Below are 24,134 nucleotides of genomic sequence, written 5' to 3'. Positions count from 1 at the left end.
AATGCTGTGGATACTATCAGTGCACTTTAAGAGTATTTACTTAAAATTGTGTACAATAAAAAAAAATCCATGAAGAAAGATACAATTTTAAAGATAAATATCAATTTTTGTACTTTTTTTTTCCAGAAAGGGGAGAAGGGACAGAAGGAGAGGGAGAGAAAGAATCCTAAACAGGCTCCACACCTAGCACACAACCCGATGTGGTGCTTGATTCTCATGACCCTGAGATCGTGACCTGAGTCAAAATCTAGAGTCAGACCCTTAACCAACTGAGCCACCCAGGCACCCCTCAATTTTTGTACTATTTAAAAAATAAGTTCCTCCCATTGATATTTCTAGTGTTAAATGGGTTAAAAAAAGAAAAAGCAATAGAAATAACTGATGCTCAAAATAAAAAGCAATTACAGGGGCACCTGGGTGGCTCAGTGGGTTAAGCCTCTGCCTTCAGCTCAGGTTATGATCTCCGGGTCCTGGGATCGAGGCCCACGTTGGGCTCTCTGCTCAGCGGAGAGCCTGCTTCCCCCTCTCTTTCTCTGCCTGCCTCTCTGCCTAATTGTGATCTCTGTCTGTCAAATAAATAAATAAATAAATCTTAAAAAAATAAAAAAAATAAAAAATAAAAAGCGATTACACTTTAGAATAAGGAAAAGAAATATCAAATACATCAGAATAACCAGATATGCTCTGAAATAATAATAATATAAAATTTAGGTATTATTGACAAATATCTTTCATGAAGCCAAAATTTTGAAGTTTTCTGAGAAAAAGTAAGTAATTATATTAGGTAAAGTAGCAACATGAAATAGGACATTTAGAGAAAGAACGTACTACATCCTCTCATCTCTAATGCTCAAAAAATAGGTCTAAACATTGGGAAAGGAGGAAAGAACTAGGGCAAATAATTATTCAAATGGAGTCATTTGCCATAAGAACAAAAGATAATTGAAAAATTGTACTTTAGGATTTTTTAATTAAAAAAATCAAAATGCTTGAAGCCTATTCTTTTTTATTGTGACTGTACATCCTTGTTCTACAAATGGGCAGACTATGATTGTTATTAGTTTTATATTCAGCACTGTCCCAATTATAAAAGTTAAAATCATGCTCTCCAACAAATATCATAACACTAGTTTCTACTACATATCCTTTAGACTGAATTTAAGTTCTCCCAGTTCTGCCACAGGTTACTGTGTGACTTTTAAAGTCATTTGACTTGTTACTTTACAGGTAATTGAAGAGACGAATGAAATTAAAAAAATAGCTTTTAATTAAAATGCTATTATTTGATTAATAAATGTTCATTTAAAAAACTGATCAACTCTTGCTGTCAAGGATGCATTAAGAATACATAATGCTTTTTCTTTGGCATGGTGATCAATACTATTCTTTATTTTCACCAATCCTTAACATAACAGAGAAAATACCATTTCCTTGCATTGTATGATTTCTACTTTTTTTTCACTAGAAAATAATTTTGCTTCATCCTCCTCTAAAGCCAAAATTTTTTTAGAAGTTCCTCCTGAATTTCTAGCCCACTTCTCCCTTTCATCTGTATCTTAGAGTTTCAAATCGTATTTTGCTTGTATCAAATTAGAACAGTTTTCAAAAATTATTTTGTTCATAGAGTATTATTTTTTCTATCCCTCTAATAGAAAAATAAAATCAGCACAAAATCAAATTACAAAGTAATCTCTTCAGAACTTTCCTCTTCTTTACTACCAAAGACTCCTTGGGCACAATATAGAAGTTTCATATTTCTGAGACTTGGAGATAGAAGTAAGCCTTATACTTGCTTAACAGTTCCTAAAGAAAGAGGTTACTTAGAAGCTTAATTAAGGTGATCTAATTAATCAACATCAAAGAGGAGGAAATTTTCAAATTTTCTGAATGTTATTACATTAATTTTCCCTATTACATTTAACTTCAATTCATTCAGACTGGAAGGAAGAAAATGCTTAGTGTTTAATCAAGCACTTCAGGATAGAATGTACTTGAAAGTATTAATCACTGTGAGAGGATTGTCTGGACAAATCATCCAGAAGAATATGTTCTTTTTGAAATGCCAGATAAATGACTTATTTGGTGAAATGGTATAATCAGATATTTTCTTGACATAATCACTTAATGGTGATATCTTGTTTATCCAGTCATTGATGATTAATCAGGTTGAAGTAAATTTAACTGATCTTTACTGAATACAGTTCGAGAAATTTGTGTTTACAAATTACCAAAAATATATAAAGAAAAAATTCCAGGAAACTCTTATACACCTGCATTAGCTAAAAATGAATGCAGAAAAGGCACATTCCCTTATGACTTTATAAAATTCTGAGTGACATCAAGAAAATTAAAGTAACCAATATTTCATTATTTTTAGGACTTCTACTGTGCTCTTTCTACCTTAATATTTCTTCTGAAGTACTTGAAAGGTGTATATCCAAAGGAATTTAATAGAATATGGGAAGATTTCAGTTATGGGTAGTAAGGAGATAGGAGGTAGAAACATTTTGAACAATGAGAAGCCTTGATCTCTTTTCACTAGGATTTGAGTGCAATATTAATATCAATATTGGTCCTAAATTCCCTCTCTTTCTTCCTACACAAATGGATTATTAATTTTTTTAAAGACTTTTTTATTTATTTGACAGAGAGAGAGCACAAACAGAGGAAATGGCAGGCAGAGGGAGAGGAAGAAGCAGGCTCCCATTGAGCACAGAGCCTGATGTGGGACTTGACCCCAGAACCCTAGGACCAGGACCTGAGCTGAAAAAGGCTTAACCCTCTGAGCCACCCAGGTGCTCCCACAAATGGATTATTAACATGTATTTTTCTCTCCAGTTTATACCATGTACTTCTATTTTTAGAAGACATCAGTTCATGCCTGAAACATAATAAAACAGAGTTTAAAGATTATAAGTAAATAATTAAATGTATAAATGTGTGAAGATCATTATTATTAAAATATAGTCACCTCTGTAATATACAACTTAGGTTTGAATAAGGTATCTCTAAATGTAATAATATACATGTTCTAATAAACTCTTCATTGAAAATAATGCTACTTTACAGTAACAAATCATTATGATGGGAATTATATTAAAATTATTTAAGTTCCACACTGAAAAAAGTAAAATAAAATTTTAAAAAACTATTAAAAATTATTAAATTTCCTACTTATCTTTACCATAATATAGTTTAGAAGAATTATAAAATAAAAATTCCAATTATAAAAAAGAATTCTAAAATTTATGATATTGTAAAATTAAAAAATAAAAATGTTTATAGCTTGTGTACATGTAACTTAAAAAGTGTTGGCAATAAATATGATATTGAAAAATTACCAACATTGAGACATTTTTAAATCACTTAACTCATTGCGTGGGGGGGGTTATTCTCAAAACAACACTATCGACTTTTGGTTTCTGGTCAGCATGTAAGATGCTTAGAAGTTGTCAATCTATCCTAACAAGAAAAAGCTGAATGAACGAAACATCAACTTCTTCTTAGATCCACTAAAGGTCACAGGAAAAACTATTGCCCCCCAAATAGGAAACATAGTGGTTGGGATATTCATCATTGTGACTTTTACCCTCCATCTTGAGTGGGTTCTCAGAGTGAATAATAGAGAAAAATTCCCTTGGTCTTCTGGCAAAAGTAAACATTTTGAAGTATGCCAGAGCATTCTATTCTTACCAAGGTCTTCCCTTGAGATAAAGTATTTTACCAGAGGATAAATGATTGCAATTTTTCTTTGGATTCTAACCAGTCTAGTCAAAGGAAAATACCAGACACCAGCCCAAACTAGGACCCTCTCCTACTGTGGCAAGGGAAAACAAAATGAGAAACACTGTGAACTTTACAGCCAAGAGGTACAACTCACTAAGAGACTGAGACCTAATCACAGAACCATTGAATGCTTCCACTGTCCCCACCTCTCATCATCACATTACCAAACACTTATTTATAGCATTTTATTTTACCTGTTACATCATATCCCGTTTTTGTAAAACAAATTCCAAGGTACACTAGGAGGTAAAAACAAACAAACAAACAACAACAACAACAAAAACAGTTCAAAGAGACAGAAAAAAACACCAGTACTAGATATAGCAGAGATGTTAGAACTATCAGACTCAGACTAGGAATCCAAAACAACTATGATTAATATGCTAAGGTCTCTAATGGATAAATTAGCAGGGGTGCCTGGGTGGCTCAGTGGGTTAAAGCCTCTGCCTTCGGCTCGGGTCATGATCCCAGGGTTCTGGGATCGAGTCCCACATCGGGCTCTCTGCTCAGCAGGGAGCCTGCTTCCAACTCTCTCTCTCTGCCTGCCTCTCAGCCTACTTGTGATCTCTGTCAAATAAATAAATAAAATCTTAAAAAAAAAGAAAAAAGAAAAACAGAAAAAATCCTAAAAGCAGCCAGAGGTGAAAAAATATGTTACCTATAGAGAAAGAAATATAAGAATTACATCGACTATTCCTCAGAAACCATGCAAACAAAAAAAAAGGGGGGGATATTTAAAGTATTGTGAGGAACAAAAACAAAAACCGAAAACTCTACCCTAGAATTCTGTACTCCACAAAATTGTCTTTCAAAAGAAGAAATAAAACTTCTATGTTTATTGCAGCTTTATTTATAATAGCCAAGATATGGAAATGACCCAAGTGTCCCCAGATAGATCAAGGGATAAAGATGTGATGTTTGTGTGTATATAAACACAAAATGAAATATTATTCAGGCATAAAAAAGAATGAAATCTTGCTGGGATGCCTGATGGCTCAGTTGCTTAAGCATCTGCTTTTGGGTCAAGTCATGAACTCAGGTTCCTGGAATTGAGTCCCACCATCAGGCTTCTTGCTCAGCAAGGAGACTTCTTCTGCCTCTGCCTGCCTCTCCCCCTACTTATACACTCTGTCTCCCTGACAAATAAATTCTTAAGGAAAAAGAAATGAAATCTTGCCATTTGCAACAACATGGACAGATCTAGAGGGGATAATGCTAAGTGAAATAAGTCAGTCAGAGAAAGGAAAATACCATATGCTTTCATTCATATGTGTAATTTAAGGAATAAAGAAAATAACCAAAGAGACAAAAAACAGATTCTTAAATACAGAGAACAAACTGGTGATTTCCAAAGGAGATTTTAGTAGAGAGATGGGTGAAATCGGTGAAGGAGATGAAAACTGCACTTATTGTGATGAGGACTAAGGAATGTATAGATTATTGAATCACTATATTTTATACCTAAAATTAAAATAACATTGTATGAGGGTACCTACGTAGCTCAGTCATTTAAGTGTCTGCCCTTGACTTAAGTCATGATCCCAGGGTCCTGGAATTGAGTCCTGAATTGGTCTCCTTAATCAGCTGGGAGCCTGTTTCTCCCTCTCCCTCTGCGTGCTGCTCCTGCTCCTTGTACTCAAGCTGTCTGTGTCAAATAAATAAAATCTTTTAAATAAAATAGCATTGTATGTTAATTATACTGAATTTTTTTTTAAAAATGAAAGGACAAAGAAATAGACTTTGATAGACAAACAAAAATTAAAGGAATTTGTTGCCAGTAAACATAAGACATGTCTTGTTAATACTAACATGTTAAATTTTTTTAGAAGGTAAAAGTGATATGGATAAGAAATCTAAGTCTGCATAAAGACAAGAAAAACTACAGAGAAATAATAAGTAAATATAGAATAATTTTATTCTTTTTATTATTTTATTAACATAAAGTGTATTATTTGCTTCAGGGGTACAGGTCTGTGAATCATCAGTCTTAGACAATTCACAGCACTCACCATAGCACATACATTCCCCAATGTCCATAACCCAGCCACCCTACCCCTCCCTACTCCCTATGATCCCCACCCTACCTCTCAAATCAAAAAGTATCAGAGAGATCATATGATAATTGTCTTTCTCTGATTGGAACCCCCCTATACTGTTGGTGGGAATGCAAGCTGGTGCAGTCACTCTGGAAAACAGTATGGAGATTACTCAAAAAGTTGAAAATAGACCCAGCATTACTGGGTATTTACCCTAAAGATACAAAGGCAGTGATCCAAATTTGTGAAATCATGAAAGTTCCCAAATATCCAAAGCAATCTTAAGAAAAACAAAGCTGAGGGCCCCTGGGTGGTTCAGCAGGTTAAGCCTCTGCCTTCAGCTCAGGTCATGATCTCAGGTCATGTAGTCACATACACCCAAATGTTTATAGCAGCAATGTCCACAATAGCCAAACTATGGAAAGAACCTAGATGTCCATCAACAGATGAATGGATAAAGAAGAGTGGTATGTTTATATGTATATATGTGTGTGTGTGTATATATATACACATATATATATATAGAATAGAATACTATGCAGCCATCAAAAAACCCAAAATCCTGCCATTTGCCATGACATGGATGGAACTAGAGGGTATTATGTTAAGCGAAATAAGTCATTCTTTTTATTATTCTTAATTGATTTCAGGTATAACAGTTTGTTTAAAATGGCAACACTGTATTCAACATTGACTTATATATAATATATGCACATATTCTTATGTATCCTTAGGTATTTTCCAATTTCTGTCACTTTAATGAGTGACAGAAATTATGCAAAGGAAGGAAGGAATAGGATTATTTTTGTTTTTATCAGGTATTCACATCACCTGTGAAGGAATATAAAGCATACTGATATATGAAAGTGAATTTGGATAAGTTGTAAATACAATTTGCAAATTTTGTTGAAATTACTAAAAAAGGCATTAAAGATGTACACCTAATTTTAAGAATGGAAAATGGAATTATATATTCAATTAAAACCAAAAAAGGCAAAACAATGACAACAAAAGAGTATAAGACAAAAATAGGAACAAAGAACATAGGTAATAAGGAGAAAATATTAATATAAATGATTGATATTAATCAAGCTATATCATTAATCATGTTACATATCAAGAGGTCTAACTATACTAATTAGAATATAGATAATGTCAACCCACATTTCTCACACACTTCCAGAAAAATTAAAGAGACCAAAAGCTTCCAAACACATTTTATGATGCCAGCATTACCCTAACACCAAAACCAGAGTAGGACACCAGACACATGCAAAAAAATAATATAAGTCAATATTCTTGAGAAACATAGAAGCCAAAGTTTTCAGCAAAGTATATAACAAATCTAATCCCACAATAAAATCCAATATATTAAAATGATTATATACTACAATTAAGGATTTATTTCAGGATGCATCACATTAACAAACATAAAAATCATATGGTAATCTTAGTAGGTGCAGAAAAAGCACTTGATAAAATTTAACATTCATTTAGGATAAAAACTCTCAACAAAATGGTATAGAAGAAACATATCTCAATATTATTAAGGTCATATAGGAAATCCTACAAGTTAACATCATATTCAATGATAAAAAGATGAAAGTTTTTCCTTTCAGTTTCAGAACAGAAATAAGAAAGTTTCGGAACAGAAACAAGACAAGGATGCCCATTCTTGCCACTTTAATTCAATTAGTATTAGAAATTAATTCAAATTAGTATTAGCCACAGCAATTACAAGAGGGTGGGGGGGAGGAAGGAAGGACATCCAAATTGGAAAGGAAGAGCTGGCACTCTTTGAAGGTGACATGATACTGTATATAGAAAATTCTAAAGAACCCACCAACAAACTGTTGAAATAAATTCTAAAATGGCAGGACACAAAATCAATATACAGAAATGTGTCATATTTCTATCACTAATAACAAAATATCAGAAAGAGAAATTAAGAAAACAGTCCCATTTACAAATTCACCAAAAAGAATAAAATACATAGGAATAAATTTAACCAAAAAGGTGAAAGACCTATACAGTGGAAACTATGAAACACTGTGAAAGACTTTGAGAAAATCTAAACAAGTGGCAAAATGTTCTGTACCTGTGAATTAGAAGAATATTGTTAACATGTTCATACTAGCCTGAGAAATTTACAGATTCAATGTAATTCCAATACAATTTCAATGACATACTCTATAGAACTAGAACAAATAATTCTAAAATTTGTGAAATCATAAAAGTTCCCAAATATCCAAAGCAATCTTAAGAGAAACAAAGTTGAGGGGCTCCCCGGTGGCTCAGCAGGTTAAGCTTCTGCCTTCAGCTCAGGTCATGATCTCAGAGTCCTGGGATGGAGCCCCACATCCAGCTCTCTGATCAGCAGGGAGCCTGCTTCTCCTTCTTTCTCTCTGCCTGCCTCTCTGCCTACTTGTGATTTCTGTCAAATAAATTAAAAAAAAAAAAGAAAAACAAAGTTGATTTCAAACTATACCTATATCTACCTATCCCTAAAGTTATAGTAATCAAAACAATATGATTTTGGTGCACTATTATGTAGAACAATAGAAAACATACAGATTGGGGCACCTGGGTGGCTCAGTCAGTTAAGTGGCTGCCTACAGCTCAGGTCATGACCTCAGGGTCCTGGGATCAAGCCCTGCATCAGGCTTTCTGCTCAGCAGGGAGCCTGCTTCACCCACCTCTGCCTGCCTCCCTGCCTGCTTGTGATCTCTCTCTCAGTCAAATAAATAAATAAAATTTAAAAAAAAAAAAGAAAAGATACAGATCAATGGAACAGAACTGAGATCCTAGAAATAAACATACACAAATATAGACTATTAATGTACAACAAGGGAACTAAGAACATAGAATGGAAAAAGACAGTCTCCTTAATAAATTGAATTAGAAAAACTGGACAGCCACATACAAAAGCACAAAACTAGAACACTATATTACACCATACTCAAAAATTAACTCAAAATGAAGTAAAGACTTTATTTAGACTTGAAACCATAAAATTCCTAGAAGAAAACATGGGTGGTAAACTCCTTGATATCTGTCTTTGGAAGGTTTTTGCAGATCTGACTCCAAAGGCAAAATAAGCAAAAGCAAAAGAAACAAATGTGACTATATCAAAATAAAAAGCTTCTGTATGAGAAAGGAAACCATCATCAAATGAAAAGGTAAGCTATTGAATGGATGAAGATATTTACAAACCATGTATTTAATAAAGGTCAATATCCAAAATATAAAAGGAACTTATACAACTCAACAGCAAAACAACCAACCTGATTAAAAATAAATAAAGGATATGAATAGACATTTCTCCAAAGAAGACATACAGCTGGCCAAAAAGGCATATAAAGATGTTCCATATCACTAATTATTAAGGAAATGCCTATCAAACCCACAATGAGTTATCACTTAACATCTGTTACAATGGTTATTTTCAAAAATGACAAGAAATAACAAGTGTTGGAGAGGATGTGGAGGAGAAGGAACACTTGTATACTGTTGATAGAATTGTAAATTGGTACAACCACTTTGGAAAACAGTGTGAAGATTCCTCAAAAATTAAGAATGAAACTCATATGTGACTGAGATATTCATAGTTATTTCAACATTCCACTATCAGAAATGGACAGGTTCAGAAGACAAAAAATCAGTAAGGACATCAACAAATTCAACAACACCATTGATCAACTGGAAATAATTAACGTCTATCAATTACTTCATTCAATAAGAGCAGACTACACATTCTCCTCATGCTCACATGGCACATTAGGTAAGACAAGTCATATTCAAGGCCATATAACATATCATAACAAATTTAAAAGAATAAAAGTCATATGTTTTTTCAAACCACATTAGAATTAGAATATAAATCAATAACAAACTAAATGAGAATTAAAATATAACTTTTCAATTTTTAAGGGATGTAGTACATGCAGTATATAGAGGGAAACTTACAGCATTGAATACATACATTAGAAAAAAAATAGATATAAAATTAATCATCTAAGCTTGCATCTTGGAAAATAAATGACAAAATTAAATTGAAACTAAAGATAATAAAAGACGTAAAGCTAGAGTGGAAATAAATGAAACTGCAGATAGAAAATCAATAGAGAATAAAACCAAAGGCTAACTAAGAAAAAAAAAAATGAAACAAGCTGATAATATCAGAATTTAAAGAGAGGACATCACTACAGATCACATGGACATTCAACAGATATTAAAGAAATAATATTACCAACTCTATGCCCATAAACTTTATAAACCAGTTGAAATGGATTATCTGGGGTTTTTTTTTTTTAAGATTTTATTTATTTGTTTGACAGACAGAGATCACAAGTAGGTAGAAATGCAGGCAGAGAGAGAGGGGAAAGCAGGCTCTCTGCTAAGCAGAGAGCACAATGTGGGGCTTGATCCCAGGACCCTGGGAACACGAGAGCTGAAGGCAGAGGAATTAACCCACTGAAGAGCACAGGTGCCCCTGGATAAGCTCTTTAAAAGACACATTCTGCCAAACTCATACAAGAATAGACAATATTAGAATATTAAAAAGTTGAATCAAAAATAACCTTAAAAAATAGAAAGCACCAAGTCCAGATGGGTTCACTGATGAATCCTACCAAACACTGAAAGAAGAATTATGCCAAATTTCTATTTAATCTCTTCCAGAAGATACATGAAAAGGAGATGCTTCATATGAATTCTAGGAAACTGGCATTACTCTAATACCAAAACTAGGAGCACCTATGTAGCTCAGTCATTAAGAGTTTGCCTTTTGTTCAGGTCATGATCCCAGAGTCCTGGGATCGAACCCCACACTGGGCTCTTTTCTTGGCAGGAAGCCTGCTTCTCCCTCTAACAGATACAAAAACAGATACTGACAGTAATAAAACAAGGGTAAAGCACTTTAACATTGCACTTACATCAATGGATAATTTATCCAGATAGGAAAAGGGTACATTGACCTTAACAAACACTAGACCTAATCAGTTTAAGAGATATAACAGCACTTTTATAAAAAACAAACCAAAACAGAAACAAAAACAAAACCCCCAGCAGATTACACATTCTTCTTTTTTTTTAATTGTGTTGTTATGTTAGTCATCCTTAGTTTTGATGTAATGTTCCATGATCCATTGTTTGCATATATCACCCAATGCACATTCTTCACAAATGTGCATGAAACATTCTCCAGGATAGATCATTTGTTAGGTCAGAAAACAAGTCTCAATGAATTTAAGAAGACAAATCAAATCAAGCATCTTTTCTGAACACAATGAAACTAGAAACCAATTATAAGAAATCTGCGGGGGGGAGTCATATATCTAAACAACATGCTACAAAAGAACCACTAGGTCAATGAAGAAATCCAAGAGGAAATCAAAGAATACCTTAAGACAAATGAAAATAAAAACAACACTTGAAAATCTATGAGATGCCGTAAAAGCAGTTCTAAGGGGAAAATGTAAAGCAATACAGGCCTATTTCAAAAAACAAATCTCAAATACACTATCTAATCTTACATCTGTAAGAAGTAGAAAAAGAGTAAACACAGCTCAAAGTTAGTAGAAGGAAGGAAATAATAAAGATTATATATTACAATCAACCCTACAGAAAAACAAAGGATTATAAGAGTCTACCATGAGAAGTTACACACCAACAAATTGGACAACCTAGGAGAAATTGACAGATTCCTAAAAAATACAATATTCCAAAACTAAACCAAGAAGAAATAGAAAATTTGAACAGACCAGTTACAAGCAATGAAATTGAATTAGTAATGAAAAATTTCCCAAAAAACAAAAGTCCAGAAACAGACAACTTCACAGGTGAATTCTGCCAAATGTTTAAAGAAGAGTTACTCATTCTTATCAAACTATTTCAAAAAATTTTTGATCATTCAAAAAAGAAAGAATGATCCCAAGGGCAGCTATACTTTGATATCAAAACCACACAAAGACATTAGAAAAAAAGAAAATTGAGGGCAATAACATTCAAGAATATGGTTGTTAAAATAAACAAAATATTAGCAAGCCTAACTCAATAATACGCACACACACACAATTATACACCATGATCAACTGGGATCTATTCAAGGGATGTAAGGATAGCTCAATATTTTTAAATCAATGGGATATTTCACATTGACAAAAAAAAGGATAAAATTACATGATCATCTCAACAGATGCAGAAAAAACATTTGACAAAATTCAACATCCATTTATGATTAAAACTCAGCAAAGTAGGTATAGAGGAAATGTAACATAATAAAGAACATATATGACAAACCCACAGTTAAAATCATACTTAATGGTGAAAAGTTGAAAGCTTTTCCTGTATGATAAGGAACAATACAAAGATAACTCTTGCTATTTTTTTTAAATCTTTTTTTTTTTTTTAAGATTTTATTTATTTATTTGTCCAAGAGAGAGAGGGAGAGAGAGCAAGCACAGGCAGACAGAGAGGGAGAAGCAGGCTCCCTGCCGAGCAAGGAGCCCGATGCGGGACTCGATCCCAGGACGCTGGGATCATGACCTGAGCCCAAGGCAGCTGCTTAACCAACCGAGCCACCCAGGCGTCCCTCTTGCTATTTTTTTAAATATAGTATTAAAAGTTCTAGCCACAGCAATCCAAATTGGAAAGGAAGAAGTAGAACAGTCACTAGTCACAGATGACATGATACTATATGCAGAAAATCCTAAGCTTCCACTCAAAAACTATTAGAAGTAATGAGTGAACTCAGGATGCCTGGGTGACTAAGTCAGTTAAGCATCTGACTTCAACTCAGGTCAAGATCTGAGAGTCCTGGGGTTGAGTCCCCTGTTAGGCTCCGCACTCAGTGGGGAATCTGCTTGTTCTTCTGGCCCTCCTCTCCACTCTCTCTCTTTCTCTCTAATAAATAAATAAAATCTTAAAAAAAAAAAAGTAATGAGCGAACTCAGTAAAGTTGCAGTATACAACATCAAAATAAAAAAAAATTATTACATTTCTATACACTAAAAATGAAGTAGCAGAAAGAGATTATGAAAACAATCCCATTTATAATTGCACCAAAAGGATTACGATACATAGGAATATATTTAACTGAAAAGGTACAAGACTTCTACCCTGAAAACTATAAAACCCTGATGAAAGAAATTGACTATGACACAAACAATGGAAAGATACTCCATGTTCATGGATTCAAATTATTACTGTTCGTTAACACATCCATACCACCCAAAACAATCTGTAGATTCAGTACAATCCTTATCAAAGTAGCAACAGTATTTTTCACAAAACTAGAAAAAATATTAAAATTCATATGGAACCAAAAAAGACCCTGAAGAGCCAAAACAATCTTGAGAAAGAAGAATGAAACTGAACATATCACAATTCCAGGTTTCAAGGTATACTATAAAGCTGTAGGCATCAAAATGGCATCATACTGGCACAAAAGCAGACACATATATCAATGGAACAAAGTAGAATAGAAATGAGCCCACATTTATGTGGTCAATTAATCCATGACAAAGAGGGCAAGATTATACAATGGAGAAAAGACAGTCTCTTCAGTAAATGGTGCTGGCAACATTTACTGGATAGCCACATTTAAATTAATGAAGCTAGACTGCTTTCTAACCCCATCCATAAAAATTAATTCAAAATGGATTAAAGATCTAAATATGAAACCTAAAACCATAAAAATCTTAGAAGAGAATGCAGGCAGTAATTTCTCTAACATCATTCATTGCAACATTTTTCTAGATAGGTCTCCTGAGGCAGGGTAACAAAAATAAACTAAACTGCTAAAGCTTTTCCACAGCAAAGGAAACCATCAAAAAAACAAAAAGACTGAATGGGAGATGATATTTTCAAATGATATATCTGATAAGGGTTTGATATCCAAAATATATGAGGAACTTATATGACTCAACATCAAAAACAAAATTAAAAAAAAAAAACACCAAAAACAAGAAAAACAACCAATGGACAGAGGACCTGAATAGATATTTTGAAAGGAAACATCATATGGCCAACAGACATGAAAAGATCTTCAACGTCACTATCATCAGGGAAATGCAAATAAGAGCCACAATGGGATATTACTTCATGCCTGTTAGAATGGCTAAAATTAAGAAAAGAAACAAGTGTTGGTGAAGATGTGGAGAAAAAGGAACCCTTATGTACTATTGCATGGGAATGTAATTTGGTATAGCCATTGTGAAAAACAGCATGAACACTCCTCAAAAAATTAAAATAGAGATTATGCTGAGTGAAAGAAGTCAAGCAGAGAAAGCCAATTATCATATGGTTTCACTTATTTGTGGAGCATAACAAATAGAATGGAGGACAAGGGGAGATGGAGAGGAGAAGGGAGTTGAGGGAAATTGGAAGGGGAGGTGAACCATGAGAGACTATGGACTGTGAAAAACAATCTGAGGGTTTTGAAGGGGCGGGGTGTAGGAGGTTGGGGGATCCAGGTGGTGGGTATTGGAGAGGGCACGGATTGCATGGAGCACTGGGTGTGGTGCAAAAATAATGAATACTGGGGCGCCTGGGTGGCTCAGTGGATTAAGCCGCTGCCTTCGGCTCAGGTCATGATCCCAGGTCCTGGGTTCGAGCCCCACATCGGGCTTTCTGCTCAGCAGGGAGCCTGCTTCCTCCTCTCTCTCTGCCTGCCTCTCTGCCTACTTGTGATTTCTCTCTGTCAAATAAATAAATAAAATCTTTAAAAAAAAATAATGAATACTGTTATGCTGAAAAAATAAAAAATTTTAAAAAATTAAAATAGAATTAAATTAATAGAATTAAAAAATTGGATATGATCCAATAATTCCACTATTGGGTATTTGCCCAGAGAAAATAAAAACACTAATTCAAAAACACATATGCACCTGTATGTTTATTACAGTATTATTTACAATAGACAAGACATGGAAGCAACCTAGGTGCCTATCAATAAATAAATGCATTTTATTGATTGATTGATTGATTGATTTATAATTGGCCAGACTCAGAAGCAACCAAATATTCTTCACTAGATGAATAGATAAGTAACATTACTTAGTGAAAAAAGCCAGGCTGAGAAGTCTATACACTCCCATGATTCCAACTATATGGTATTTTAACAATGATGAAGTATAGAAATAATGAAAATATTAATAGCTTAGCAGGAGTTAGAGGCATGGGAGGGATAAGAAGGCAAAGCACAGAGAATTTTTAGGGCAGTGAAACTATTCTCTATGATACTGCAATGATGGCTACATATCATTATATGAGTTGTCCAAACTCATAAAATGTACAGAAACAAGAGTGAACCTTAAAATAAACTATGAACTTTGGTTGATTATAATGTATCAATGTAGGTCTATCAGTTGTAATAAATGATATCAGTCTGGTAGGGGATGCTACCATAATGGGGGTTGCTATGCATGTGTATGGGCAAGAGTTTTATGGGAATCTCTGTGCCTTCCTCCTAAATTTTCTGTGAACCTAAACTTGCTCATTATGCTGAGTGAAATAGGTCAAGCAGAGTCAATTATCATATGGTTTCACTTACTTGTGGAGCATAAGGAATAACATGGAGGACATTGGGAGATGGAGCAGAGAAGTGAGTTGGGGGAAACTGGAGGGGCAGAAAAACCATGAGAGACTGTGAACTCAGAAACAAACTGAGGGTTTTGGAGGGGAAGGGGTTGGGCAGTTCGGTGAGCCTGGTGGTGAGTATTAAGGAGGGCAAGTATTGCATGGAGCACTGGGTGTGGTGCACAAACAATGAATTCTGGAACACTGAAAAGAAATAATAAAATAAAATTAAATTAAATTAAAAAAAAAAAAAAGCAAGAGGTGAGGCAATCTACCTGGCATATAAACTTATGACTGGGAGGAAAACACAATTTTATTATTCAAAAATAGTATGCATTTCCTCTTGTTTTCTATCCATCAAGAATAAGGTATAATAAAAAGTAAGACAAACATATTAATAGTGATCTCTACATTTTCTTTGTGCTACCACCACCAGTTGGGTTAATTCCTTCATAATGAATGAGTAAACCTTGCCTGCCTATAAGGTATGTCTAAAGTACTCATTGTCACAATTTCTGTAATTGCACAGCAGGGCAAAAATGAAACATCCAAAAAAACTAGAAACTAAAGTAGATACTAATTATACTTAAGATGCCAAAATTGTCATTGTGAGCAGAGAAGTGGTTTAGCAGTACGTCCTCACCATCACCCACATGTAGTCCCTATGATGTTTGAGTGGGCCTGTAGTATCTCAAGTCCACATGTTTTACTTGTATACTGAGGCTATATATAACTGAAAGAATGTTAGCAGTAAAAACTCAACTTGTTCTGAAATTTATGAGAGGGTAATAAATTGTATTATACAGTGATCTCTCCTAGCAGTAAATTGTAGTTTACTCTTTATCATTTGTTTCTCTGCCCCAACATGGTAACATATTTCCTTATCAGTTTTTAGAAATAAATCTATGAAAGTTTTACAACAAAAGCTCATGAGCCATGATGAGTTTTCCATCATTCTTGATTTTCTTCTTCACTCAGCCCCTTGTATCATGCCATATAGATAGATAAATTTCATAATAGCTTATTAGATATAATTCTTCATATTTTTTATGTTTTATTTTATGGATACATTTTCTGCTTTCCTTTTTCTCTTTAGTACCATGACTTTAAGGTCAGATGTATAAAAGCTATGAAAAAAAATTTGATGTGGTATATATCATTCAAAATCTTACAATGCTATGTAAATTTAACACTGCCTTGAAATGCTCTAAGTGACCTTGGATACAAGCCCAATTGTGCTGAAAATAATGATAAACCTTAATTTACAATATATAGCATCTTCCTATTTTTTATCTTGAATCTTGAGGAATTTTTTTTTTAAGATTTTATTTATTTATTTGACAAGAAAGAGACAGCAAGAGAGGGAACACAAGCAGGGAGAGTGGGAGAGGGAGAAGCAGGCCTTCCACAGAGGAGGAAGCCCAATGTGGGGCTCAATCCTAGGACCCTGGGATCATGACCTGAGCTGAAGGCAGACACTTAACAACTGAGCCATCTAGGTACCCCAAATCTTGAGGAATTTCTAATGAAACTTCAACATAGAAAATCTTGAACCTAATTGAAAAAAAAAAAAGTGACACACTCTTTTAGGCACTCTATTTTTGAGTGGTTTTATTTCATCTCCCTTTATATTAAGGAGAATGGCTTAAATAACTTTTACCATCATGATGTAACCACATTTTTCCAAGTAGCCATATTTATTAAGTCATCTATCAGAAATGTGGTAGGCATAATTCTATTCCTTAGATTTCACTTGCTGGTCCACAAAGACTATTCATCAACTGTCTTTTACACAGATGTGTGTTTATGCATTACGTGTCTCTGATAGATGTATGAAGTTTGAGGTACTCTCAGTGGGAATAGAAATCAGTAAACATAGCTAAAATTGTTTGAGAAAGGAAGATAATATCTTAAAAGATGAAAATATAACATTGAAAAGGTTTTAAAATCCACCAGTTATATTTGTTATTTGAATGATGTAATGGAGGAATGCTGTTACTTTTTATAGTTTTGAATTAGGTAGTCATTGCCTTAAAAGATCAAGTCACAATTGAGATCACAGGAAAATTTTAATGTAAGATTTTAATATTTTTGATTTAGTGACTATGTCCTTGACTTAGTAATGAAAGTTTTCTGCAAAGTAGTAAGGTAAACTTTCATTTTTGAAAATGAGTATCCTGATTTTGTTTAGTGTCAAGTTAAGAAAAATGAAATATGGATTTCAATGTTGTTATCCTTGTGTTAAGTCAGCATTTTTCACATTTCAGTTTTTGTTTCATTATTTGACTTTTAATACATTTTGTAAAATAAGCATTTTTCTTAGAGTATCTTACTAGTTCATTACCTAGTTTAGGACTATAGCTGCTTATGAGAAACTGTTTTTTCTGGCCAAGTAATCTATATAAAGTTAAAATTTTCAAATTGATTATTAGTAACACTTTTATGTATTAATAATGAAGATGAATGAATTTAGAAGGGACCAAGGCTTAAACAATATATTACTCTTTATACTACAGGAATTGCATTTTTGGAATCCTCTCTAGTACAAAAATATAAATAATTACCCAATGAAATTTTTGATCTGTCAACATATTTATGAACAGATTGCTTGTGTGAATATATAAATAATTTAATAATTATTTCCCCAAACATGATATGTTCCTTCTTAAACTCTGCTACCATATTTTAAAAGTAGTTTTATTTCTTTGGTCTATTTCATTGATTTTGGCTCTTAATTTTTTAAATGGCATTTATTTGCTAACCACCTACAGTTACTCTTCCAGGAATGAGACTTATGTCCATGTGCCAAGAGGCAGTATCTATATTTATTATGGTCCTTTTGGATCATTATCTGAAAAGTAAGGAACAGTCCCTAGATACTGAAGGAAAATTAAGTGTATTCTCTTGTCTATTCTCTCTTAAGACAGTTTTCTTCAGTTACACCCAGATGTCCTTAATACTTTGTAATTCCCACCAGTATGGAACCATGATGATTACATCTTTGGTTCCTGATTGAAATCCAGGCACTCTGATGACATTATTCCCACAGTTTACTCCAAAATATTGTTTAGCTTTCTTCTGGATATTAATTTGTTCCATCCACTTATCCTTATTGACCAATAGTCGAATGCTATAGTCATAGTCAGATATTTGACTATGGGTTCTCTTTGAAGGCATATGAATTACATATTTCCTCTCTTCTTTACTGATATAGGCAAATGGTAATTTTATAAAGTCATTAATGCATATTTGAAATTCTAACAGAGATTTGGCATAATTTGGAGGGACAACTGGGTTAATTTTTTTGTTGTTGTCAGCATGTAGGCTGATTTATATACTTCAAATTTACTTAAACATATTCTCATCTTTAAGGTTCCAAGAGTTTAGAAATAAGATTGCCTCTGCAATAAAGACTCCTGTTTGCTCCTTTGTAAGATCACTACTATAGCAGAATGCTTTGTTTTAATCACTAATACTCCCACATTAACATCAGACAAAAACAGGTGATATTGAGATATGAGGAAAATTAAGGGGGTTTGAGAAATAGATTGTGGCTACAATGGAGGAATAATCATAAACTGGAGAGTGGTTAGTTTGTCCAAGGGAAAAAAGACAAAGATGAATGGAAAGAGAAAGATAGGCTTAGATGGGTCTGCCCACATTATACTGAAGATTGGATTAAGATAGTAAGTCATTTATTGAAAACAAGGGAAAGATTTTAATAAACGTGAAAAGTTACCAGCTATAGAAAAGGGAAGTATAACTAGGACTAAGAAAAACTTACAGATTTGGTATTAAGAAAAGGTATGGGAGATCAGTTTCACCATTTTCAAAGAATTTGTTATAAGCATAAGAGACAAAATGTAGGTAATATACGCTATTTATTCATTTAAGTATCTTATAGGGAATAATTGAGGAAAATAGAATTTTAATTGGATGAATTTTAAGATTAAAAGTGTTTTTTTCTTAAAGAAAATGAAATAATTTAGTAGATATTAAAACCCACTTAAGGTGTAATAAGTAGACAATATAATTAACAGAACAGGATATGCTAGAAAGAACAAGGGAATGTAATAAAAACAAATGGCAATAGAGTTGGCAAGATGAAATTGGTGTTCAGAAAAGAATAAATGAGAAACATATTTTTGCATTGCTGGAATGTCTAAATATGTCATTTAAAATTAATTTTGTTCTCTCAATTTTTGACACAGTAACCTGACAAACAGTACATAAATCAAATTTAGAACTATCCAGTGAATCTTCAAATTAGACATAGGAAAACAAACATTCTAATGTTTAATTTCTTCAAATCACCTGAAAAAGCAAATATGGGATAGAAAAGCCAAGGAACATTAGAAAAATTGGCTTTTTAACCTCATCTGCCACTTGCCAGTTACAGTATTCTGAGAACCTTGAACTAATGTATAGAAAACATATTTTATCTGCCCTGGGTCTTACATAAAAGAGAATACTTCCATGTGATTACTATTAGTTGTATATATTTATAAACAGTAGTTAAATATACTTCCAAGCAACATAAAAATAAGATGAATGTGAATGAATCCACTAACAAAAATAAGTAATGAATAATTAGCAATGCCACTGAAGTCTTCTGAATCTCTCTCCTTGGTGACATTCCTTCACTCTTACTGAGATATAATTATATATCATATGTTTATCATTCCCTTGCCTTTATATAGTTTAACATATATGTGTGAATTGCTAAAATAAGCATAAGTGTGTATGTATTCTTAAACCATGTGACCAGAATTTCCCATTGTATTTAACAGTTATTCACTTAAAAAGCAACTTAGAGAATAATTTAACACTCAATATTATGTTTTTAGTATGCATTCATGTTAATGTCTGTTGCTGTAGGTCATACTATGATCATTCAATGTTATGTATATGTTAGTTACTATCCATTCTTTTTCGGACATTTGGGAATTTCTTATATTTGGTTTTATGAGCAATATTAATATGCACATTTTAAAAACAAGTCTCCATGTTCTCCAGTATAAGTGTATTTAGTCTGTATACCTTACGAAGCAGTTGCTGGGACATGAAATTTTAACAGCTTTATGATTCCTTAATTTCTTCTAAGTTATTTTTTTGTATTCGGAAGAATATAATTTTTCCTTGTCCTTTGCTCTTCTATGTACATTTTTTAATGACTTTGCAAATTCCACAAAATTTCTACTGCAATTATAGTTAGAATTTTATCAAATGGGTGTATCTATTTAGGAAAAAACTAACATCTTCACTTTGATATTTCCTTTATATGAAGGTAGCCTATATTTTCTATATTTATGTACTTTCACAATATATATTCAAAGGCATGCTCCAAGTTATTTATTTTACTGATTCACTGAAGGCAGAATTCTCCCTTCAAACAACTTGGAAGCTCTAAGTTCAATAATGTGTAAAGCAAAGACTGAGACCTCTAAAAGAATGGGCCTAATGCTACTTAGATTCAGACTGTCTGGCTCTACCACTCACCATTTTGTCATACTTGCCCATTTCACCTCCAATAACCCCAAATGATGACCTAGGGAAATTCCAGCCCCACTACCCATCTTTCTGTGATTCCTTATAGAATGTTGTTTGCAATACCTTAATTGATCTCTGTGATGACCAGGTGAATATGATGATGCTGAACTTCTGCAGTAAACTGAGAACATCCCAATGTTAAAGTCTTGATTATTTTGTGATTTAAAGTGCCAGTATTCAGTAGTCAGGTGTTCTCTAGATTTTTGAGATACTGTCAATTCAGATTTTGCTAAAAATAAATTCAAATTGGAATCTTCCCAAAATTTGTAAATTGACCATACACTATATGATGACAAATTTTCTTTAATATATTTCATACTTCCCTAGTTATCTTTCAAGTAAGTTTGTTTCTTTTCCTAGTCTAGTATTTAGACTTTTGTTTACTACTCTAAAAATTTTTAAATGATCCCCGGAATATCTGTGTCTGTTTTTACAAACTCAGGGAGAAATCTCATTATTGCAAAGAGCAAGAAAGAAATATTAAATGTTCTCCCTACTTTGAATCACCTTAGTGTTAAGGGTAGAAGAATTACCTGTCAAGTAATGCTAAATCAAGTTGGGAGAAAACCTGTAATAACTTCTGTTTTCTCCTTGTGGTCATTATGTCCATGTTATCCTCAAAATTTTTCTTGCATTTTCTCCTTATCTGGACTCTTAATTATTATTAATGAAATTATATTTTTACTTTTATTACCTCTTCATCCCATTTAATATTATTATGTTTTATGTATTATATATGTATTTTAACATTTATGATTAAATTTGGATTTTCTTCTGTGGTATTTAAACAACTAAGTGTGTTTAGTTTAGTTTTGTTTGTTTGTTTTTAAGATTTTATTTATTTGAAAAAGAGAGTGCAAGTGAACATAAGCAGGGGGAGGAGCAAAGGAAGAGGGACAAGCAGAGAACGCGAGCAGAGGCTGGGCTAGATCCCACAACTCCAAGACAAGTGAGTCAAAAGCAAGAGTCGGACACTAAACTGACAGAGCCACCAAAGTGCCCCTAAGTATGATTTATAGGTAAATAATTTAATAAGAAAAAAAGCAAGAACTGTAATTTATCTCAAGACTTGTGTTATTACTCTAAAGAGATTTTATTCTGATTTGTAATGTTACTTTTTAATAAGTAATAAGTTTCAAGTATTCTAAATCTATTTTGAACATCTTGTAAACACATCTTAATTCTAATTCTAGTTATTTGGGTTTTCTGTCAAAATTCACTAGAAATGAAAATAGATTAACAAGAGGTAGATTGTAAATTTGAGAATCATCTCACGCCTTCTATAGTATCAGAATTCTGAATGGAAAAATACTTTTTATAATGTATTGATTAATGTTTTTTCAGTAGTTGGCATTCCTCTATGCTTATGGGGAGACACAGATCTCTTGTCACTAGAGGCAGACAGAATCGCAGGTGGTCATTTTCCCTGCTGCTTGTAACTGTCAGCACTTGACTTTTGGGCTATAAGTCTACTCCAAATGTTTGTGAAGGATTAGAAATACTGTTTCCAAGCTGTGATCGGGGTAGTCTGTTTTTATTTTGTTTGTTTTTTCTAATGGCAACTACAGCTATGTGTATAGTAGATGAAAGAAGTATACTATATTCTTACAAATCATGAAATTTGCTTTTTACTACAGAACGAGCACTTATCTCTCATTCATTGCTTTATGATTCCCCAACTTAGAACTCCACATTCATTTTATAACAAAAATTAAACATAAAAATGTAATATTTTGGGCAAAGTTCTTCAAGAAAATATTAGTAACAGGAAGCAAGCATCTTACATAAAAGAAAAATACATCTATCACAGCCCAAATGAAATAAATATCTATGCATGATAGGGAGAGGTGATCTTCAAACTGAAAGCTGATAATAAAGAAAATTTAAGATCCTAAACTAACTTCCTCTGCAAGGTCGGCACCACAAAGAATTAGAGAAGAATGGGAAACAAGGAAAAATGAGAAAAAAAATTCCTTTATGTGGTTTGCAATGGATTTAATAAATAATCTAGGTGATGATGACAAATAGAAAATCAACAGCAAGTACTGGTGCTACTACTCACCACAAGTGAATGTTGGCTTCTTCAACTGAATAATGAAATAGCAGAGGCTATCTACAGAGAATTCGCAGCAAAAATAGAAACAGCATATTTATTATGAATAATATATACTGCCTGAAATAAGAAGAAACCTTTCTGGAGTGACTAAGAATTCCCTGAGCCCTCATTACTTTAGTCAACATGAAGAAAAGAGGAAAACTGGATGAGCATTTCTTCCCATTTGAATGAAAAAGTTAAAAAAAAAAAAAAAGAAAAGAAAAAACATGATTTGGCCTTTTTGAGATTCTCTGCTTTTTAAAGGATGTTTTCAATTCATCAACCCTAAGAGCATATTATGAAAAGCTCTGCATTTTTATCTTCAATTTATGATCCCATGTTGACTTTCATTTATGAATGTCCCCATGTGTTATTGTAGATTTGACATAGCCATTTGAGACCTGGCAAGCTTTCGACAGGGCATTACAGGAGCAAAGAAGCAGGTAAAGATCACGCTTTTGGTATAATCTATCCTACATATTTAATAGATACATGGATATAGTTTCCAATAATAAGTAATTTTCAAAAATTCACTCTGATGGGCAAATGGGTTAATATGTATATGGCTCCCAATTCCAGACCAATGTAACTCCCATATTGCTTCTACTCACATGTTTCATATTAATTTTGAATTCTAAGGATCTGGAGATACTATTTTCTTATTAATGGCCTTCAATTTGGACTTACATAAACTTTAAATGTGATTTTGTACTACTCTTTCTTTTTTTTTTTTTTTTTAAAGATTTTATTTATTTATTTGACAGAGAGAGATCACAAGTAGATGGAGAGGCAGGCAGAGAGAGAGAGAGAGGGAAGCAGGCACCCTGCTGAGCAGAGAGCCCGATGCGGGACTCGATCCCAGGACCCTGAGATCATGACCTGAGCCGAAGGCAGCGGCTTAACCCACTGAGCCACCCAGGCGCCCTGTACTACTCTTTCAAGATACTCAGGTGTTTAAGAGTTTATTGGCTAACTGAGCTGTAAGAACTGCATGCCATTGGGACATTCCACTCTCAAGTTTTGTTTTCAGCCTGAAAAACAAGTCTCTTCCTTTTACTATCTTGAACTTTTCTGTTCTTCAGAAGTAA

Source organism: Lutra lutra, chromosome 2 (assembly GCF_902655055.1).
Source record: "Lutra lutra chromosome 2, mLutLut1.2, whole genome shotgun sequence".
Taxonomy (NCBI): Eukaryota; Metazoa; Chordata; class Mammalia; order Carnivora; family Mustelidae; genus Lutra; species Lutra lutra.
The sequence above is the reverse complement of the archived record's forward strand: the minus strand, read 5'-3'. Positions refer to the sequence as shown.